The sequence below is a fragment of the Nomia melanderi genome, unplaced genomic scaffold (genome assembly GCF_051020985.1).
Source record: "Nomia melanderi isolate GNS246 unplaced genomic scaffold, iyNomMela1 scaffold0205, whole genome shotgun sequence".
Classification (NCBI taxonomy): domain Eukaryota; kingdom Metazoa; phylum Arthropoda; class Insecta; order Hymenoptera; family Halictidae; genus Nomia; species Nomia melanderi.
The window spans coordinates 71,359-77,710 of NW_027475320.1; the positions used below are offsets into that span (position 1 = coordinate 71,359).

Consider the following 6,352-nt stretch of genomic DNA (forward strand, 5'->3'; position numbering starts at 1 on the left):
TTTTATATACTTTTATATAGTTTTATATAGTTTTGTATAATTCTATGTAGTTTTATACGGTTGTATTAGTTATATATAGTTTCACATAGTTTTATATAGTTTTATAGTACAGCTTCTCGTCCTTATGGCTAAGATCAACGTGTACTCGCATAACACACATCCAGATCGCTTCTCGCCCATATGGCTAAGACCAAAGTGTTCTCGCATAACACACATCCAGAAAGCTTTTCTGCTTTATGGCTAAGATCAAAGTGTACTCGAATAACACATATCCAGATCGCTTTTCGGCCTTATGGCTAAGATCAAAGTGTACATGCATAACCCAAATCCAGGTCGCTTCTCGGCCTTATGGCTAAGATCAAAGTGTACTCTCCTGTCATAGGATGAATATAGTCACAGATGTATATCTAGCCATGCGAATTTATACATGAATACATAATAATATATTTAATTACCCGCCTCCGCCATAAGGACGCTATTGTATACCTACCCCCAGCCAAACTATGTAAGGCTGGGGGAACATTTGTTGAAAAATAAAGCGCTTTTTATCTGTTCTTATCAACTTAATATCTGATACACTCTGCATCGCGGAGTCAGAATATTAACCTGATTTTTGGAGTCAGGCGGATCGCTGGGGCTCGCTCCACTTCCGCCGCGAGTCGGTCCGGCACTGCAGTGCCGTCGGAAACGGCTCAATCTGCGCTGCAATTGAGCAACCTTTTATCTTTTTTTCACCTGCTGGACCGAGTCGGGACTCCAAAAAGTAAGCCCCAATATTCTGGCTCCGCGAGGTACCCGAAATCGCGGTAAATTCACCCGCCGCGACTACACTACGCAACAGTGCGGGCCGAGTTGCGATCGGGCGTGTGCGCGGAAAGGTCTTTACTCGATCAGTGCTCGAGGTGTTGTGCGGTGAAGTGTAAGTGCCTTCGCCGCGGGACCGGATCGAGCCTGCGCGGGAGGACACCTGCGCCAACCACCTGCGCCGCCCACGCATCCTGCTTCCGAGGGCAGCCGAGGGAGAGGACGACCAGGGTCTATTGAGGACTTAGAGGGTCAATACTGAGGGTCCAGGACTTCAATAGGACCACCTACCACCACTGGCCTACCTGGACAACCCTGGTCTTCCTCTACGTGGGTCAACTACCACCGCTACGACCCACCAGGCTTGGCCATCGACAACCCCGACGGGAAGGCTGGCTCGCCTGATCCACGTCAACCACCGCTGGATCAGGAATCAGGAGCGAGGTGTTATTCCCCTCGGAGAGCGCTCTTGCATCGCTGGACTCCTGCGCCGAGTGAGTCTCTCTTTTCTTTCTATCCCCCCGACAGTGAGGATGGTAACGCAGCCGGTCTCCAGCCGTCTGCGGTGCTCGAATCATCGTCGGTAGTCCTCTACCTTACCCCTACGCGTCCACCCACTCCTCCAGTCGCTCCCATCCGTTGAGGTGTGTCAACGGACCGGGACGCGCGAGGTCCGATTCGAGTGGCGCCTCCACCTCCTTCTCTTCCCTTCAGTCACCGCCCGCGTGGAGGCTGATTCCACTCACCCGTTAGTGAGTGGACGTCAGGTCGGCCCGCCTGCGGTGCAACCCCCGTGCAGTCCTCGGTGGAGTGGGCGATTCCGTCGCTCTTCCTCCATAGAGATCGCTGCACTCCTCCGTAACCGTCGCCTGTTAGTCTCCCTGCCGACTGCCACGTCGGAGGCTGTCATTTTTCCAGGCAGTCTTCGACACCGGACTTAGCGCCGGCGGAGTCAGTAGGGTGTTAGCGCGTGGCGGTATTCCTTCTATCGCTTTCGGACTTAGTTTTCTCTTCTCTTCCTCTGTCATTCCCACTCTGTCTATCTTCCCCGTTTCGCCTCGCTGTGGCACTTAGAAATATTTGCCACAGCAACTCTGTCTCTTCTTCTTCCAACTCACTCGTAGCGTAGGACTTAGTCTTAAGAGCGATGCAGGACCGCGGTGATAGTGCGATGATCACCTCCTGCACTACAGAGGGCAGTAACAATCTCGCCCTGGCAATCGAGTTTCCCTTCCCGGCGGAGTTCCGATGCCCTGCCTGCTTCGGTGTCCCCGGAATCAGGATTAGTGGCGTGTACAAGTCCCACTCGGACTTGACGAAGCACGCCCGGAAGCACCATCCGGGCGTTGTAGTGACGTACAAGTGCCGTGAGTGCAGCTTCACCGGCGACGGGAAGTATCCTCTCAAGGTGGTGAAGCTGCACCACGGCCATATTCATAGTTCCCACCACCAGAACAGTCCGAGTGGGACTTGTACACCTCCCGTGACAGGCGCGACCGGTTCGAGCAACACCTCGCGTCAGGGGAGTTCCGCGACATTCGCCCCCGCAGAACCGCGCGCTGCTGCGTTAGCTGCTGCCAACTTGGCGGCCCAGTCCCCGCCCCCGCAAACGACGTGCGCCGCGACGTCGCCGCCCACACACACCCTTTCATCGGCGCGGGATGCAACGGGAACGGCCACCACCACCCGCACCACGCGGCGCGCAATGGCGGCAGCGGCATTAACAACAGTAACAACGACAACGGGGACAACAACAATAAGGACGACAACGAGGACGACGACGAAGACGGCGACAACGAGACCGGTGGCGCCGGGGGGCAAGGCGCGGGCCACGAAACAAACATCGTTGTGTGGGGTGCTGGTAACGGCGGCTGCGACGGCTATGACGACGTCGTATCGCACGCCGCCGTCCGGCACTCCCACGCTAACGATCACGATCGGGCCCACCACCAGCGACCGGCCCGCGCCCCCGGCCCCCACCCAACCAACCTACCACAGACCTAAGGGGACGTCACCGGTCCAGAAGAGCGGCAGCCCGCCGCGGCGATCGGGGTCGGCTGCCCCTAGGACATCGCCGTCGGCTGCAAGGGCGCCTGCTACCAGGAGAGGCTCCGGTCCCTTAGCCGCTACCACATCGAGGCCCACCCCACCGGGCAGAAGAGCGGCCCCCGCTACCAGGGGGTTGAATGGCACCCCTCCCGCAAGAACCCCGCCCGTCAGGATCCCGCCAACCACCACGTATGTGCCCCGCCCCTCATACTATTCAGAATATTCTGAAGAGTATGTACCACGGTTGCACCACACGGGTGCGGACAGCCGATGGGTTTACCGACCCCGTTCCCATTCTCTCCGGGGTGCGCCAGGCCTGTCCGATGAGCCCTGTGGCGTTTAACCTCTGCCTGGAACCGGTGCTGCGCGCAGCTACCGGAATCTCGGCGGGTTACACGTTGCACGGCCATCGGCACAGTGTCCTGGCGTACGCGGACGATCTCGCGTTGATCGCCGACACCCCGGAGGGTATGGAAACGCTGCTAAAGGCAGTGGATGCTGCGGCGAGTGGCATCGGATTGTGGTTTAATCCCGCAAAATGCGCGACCCTCCACCATCGTGGTAGGGGGCCGCGCGGGATCCGTGCCACTCGCTTCACCATCCAGGGTCAGCAAATGCGCGCCCTGGCAGCCGGTGAGCCCTATGAACACCTGGGCGTTCCCACCGGGTTTCAGGTCCGTCAAACCCCACTGCTGACGATCGACGAGCTGGTCCAGGACCTGCAGGCCGTCGACCGTTCCCTCTTGGCCCCGTGGCAGAAGGCCGAAACCGTGGCAGCTTTTATACTGCCACGCCTCGACTTCTACCTGCGGGGAGCCCACGTGGAGAAACGTCCCTTAGTCGAAGTCGACAAACAAGTGCGACGTATGGCCAAATCCTGGCTCAATCTCCCGCAGCGGGCCAGCGCGGAAGTAGTCTACCTCCCACCCAGTAGGGGGGGATGTGGACTGCTTCCGCTTGCTGACATGGCCGACGTCCTGACCATCGCTCATGCGTTCCGTCTCTTGACGGCGGATGATGCGGTGGTCAGGGAGTTGGCCTGGAACTCGCTGCGCGAGGCTGTAGCCAGGAAGATCGGCCATACCAACCCGTCGAACAATGACCTGGCCGGGTACCTCTCTGGTTCGCTGGAGGGGTACTTTGCCAGGGACGGGGGGGACATTTCTTCGCTGTGGTCGAGGCCACGGAACGCGGCACGCAGGAGTCGGGACCTGCTCGGATTGCGTTGGCAGTGGAGCGAGGCGAGATCTGAGCTCGCGATTACGCTCAGGGGTTCTCGCGATCGGGAGACCATAGTTCCGCCCGTGGCGAGGGGCCAGATTATCCGCCGATTGCGTATGGCAGTGATAGATTTCTATCACCAGCGCCTTCAGCGCAAGAAGGACAAGGGGAAGGTATTCGGGGTGTCGTCGCGGAGTGGTGCTTCAAACCACTTCCTCCGCGGCGGCAACTTCACCCGCTTCGCCGATTGGCGCTTCATTCGCCGAGCTCGCCTCGACGTCTTGCCTCTTAACGGGGCAAGACGCTGGGGTGAGGGTGACAAGCGTTGCCGGCGATGCGGGGCGGAGCTCGAATCCCTTCCCCACGTCCTTTGCCACTGCCGCCCGCACTCGGCGGCCTGGCAACTCCGCCACGATGCGGTGGTTTCCCGCATCGCTAAGGCCTGCCGACTCCCAGGGGAATTAAGGGTTAACCGGACGGTCGAGGGCGTCGACGGGGATCTGGGGGCTCTGAGTCCTGATATCGTCGTCAGGCACGAGCCCTCAAGGTGCATCGTCATCGTCGATGTTACCGTGCCCTTCGAGAACGAATATATTTCGTTCGAGGAGGCCAGGGCGCGAAAGATACAAAAGTATAAGCCCCTGGCCGACGTTCTCGGAGAGCGCGGTTATCGAGTGGCGGTCTCCGCGATCGTCGTCGGTGCCCTCAGCTCCTGGAATCCGGCCAATGAGTCTGTGTTGAAGATTTTGCGTATCGGTAATCGATACTCTTCTCTGATGCGCCGGCTCATTGTGTCGGAGACTGTCCGGTGGAGCCGGGATATCTACGTGGAGCACGTATCGGAAGTTCGCCAATATCGCGAGGCACTCACCGAGTATGTCCCGGTCCCTGATCCAGGCCGACCTATTGAAAACCTGCGGGGGTTAGCTCCCCCGACTTAAGCGGCGGAACGGATGGGGAAGTGCGACGGCCAAGTAAGTACACATATTTTAACCAAGTGACCCTATTTTACTTTATTCTAGTCCTCTAAGCAATCCAGAATAGCTAATTATGTGATATTTGTCTGTGATTCTATTATTATTGATTTATTTATGTATTTATATAGTCATTTATTTATTTATCTATCTATTTATTTATTTATTTATTTAATTACTTATCTATTTATCTATTTATTCATTTAATTAATTACTTAGTTAGTTATTTATCTATTTATTTATCAGTTTATCTATTTCTTTTACAATTTAACTATTTAATTATTATTCTTTTACTTTGATATTCTATATTTCCTACTTGCTTTACTCACCACACGTATTTGTCTATCTATTTTATATACTTTAACTCACTACGCTATTTTAAATCTCTTAACTATTTCATACACCTATTTTATTTACTGACATAATTATGCTATTGTACTGGTCTACTTAACTAATTTACTTCTTTTTTTCTTATCGACCTGACTATTTATGTTTTATCATCGACTAGAATTTTAACTAACATCTATAATAACGGGACACTGGTTTTAATTCATTGACATTTTCTTTCCATCTTTTGTTTCTTTTTATTTCTTATACGCCTCTCAATATGTCTATCACTATTTTAACTACGCTTCTTAACTGCTACGCTACTATATACTAACAATATGCTTTTAACATCTTGGCGCCGTCCGCTCTAGCCCTACGCCTGCCGCTTCATGCACCCGCGCACATATACGCCCTAACAATATTCACTATTAATGCTATTAACCTATGTACAAGTATGCTATCTACTATCTTCATGTCTACCTATTTATTTATTTAACTACATATTATTTTGTACTTATTTATTATTTTATTATTTTATACTTATTTATTATTTTGCATCTATTTATTATTTTACACTTATGTATTATTTTGCATTTATTTATTATTTCGTTCTTACTTATTATTTTGTATCTGTTTACTATTTATTATGCTCTATTTATCTAGTCGTTTAATTTATATGGCGAAGGACTGGGTACTTAATGTCCCGACACTGGCTATCTTAATTATTATGTACATCCATTAACGAACGCCCCTATCTGTGTATTCATAATTATTCTGGCCTTTCTTTGATTCTATACTATTTATTATTTTATACTATTTATTTAGTTATTTATTTAGTTACGTTTTTATGTTTATTTAATTAATTGTCTATTTATTCACTTATTTAATGGTTTGTTCTATTATTTAGTCATTTATCTACTTGTTTATTTATGTAATTTATGTATTTTAATTTATACGTCTACGTATGTACCTGATTA

General features: G+C 51.8%; 1 pseudogene; it reads left to right on the forward strand.

Moving 5' to 3' along the window:
• The first annotated feature begins 519 nt into the window (after positions 1-519).
• On the forward strand, positions 520-701 carry LOC116434410 (U2 spliceosomal RNA; annotated as a pseudogene).
• Positions 702-6,352: the final 5,651 nt, after the last annotated feature.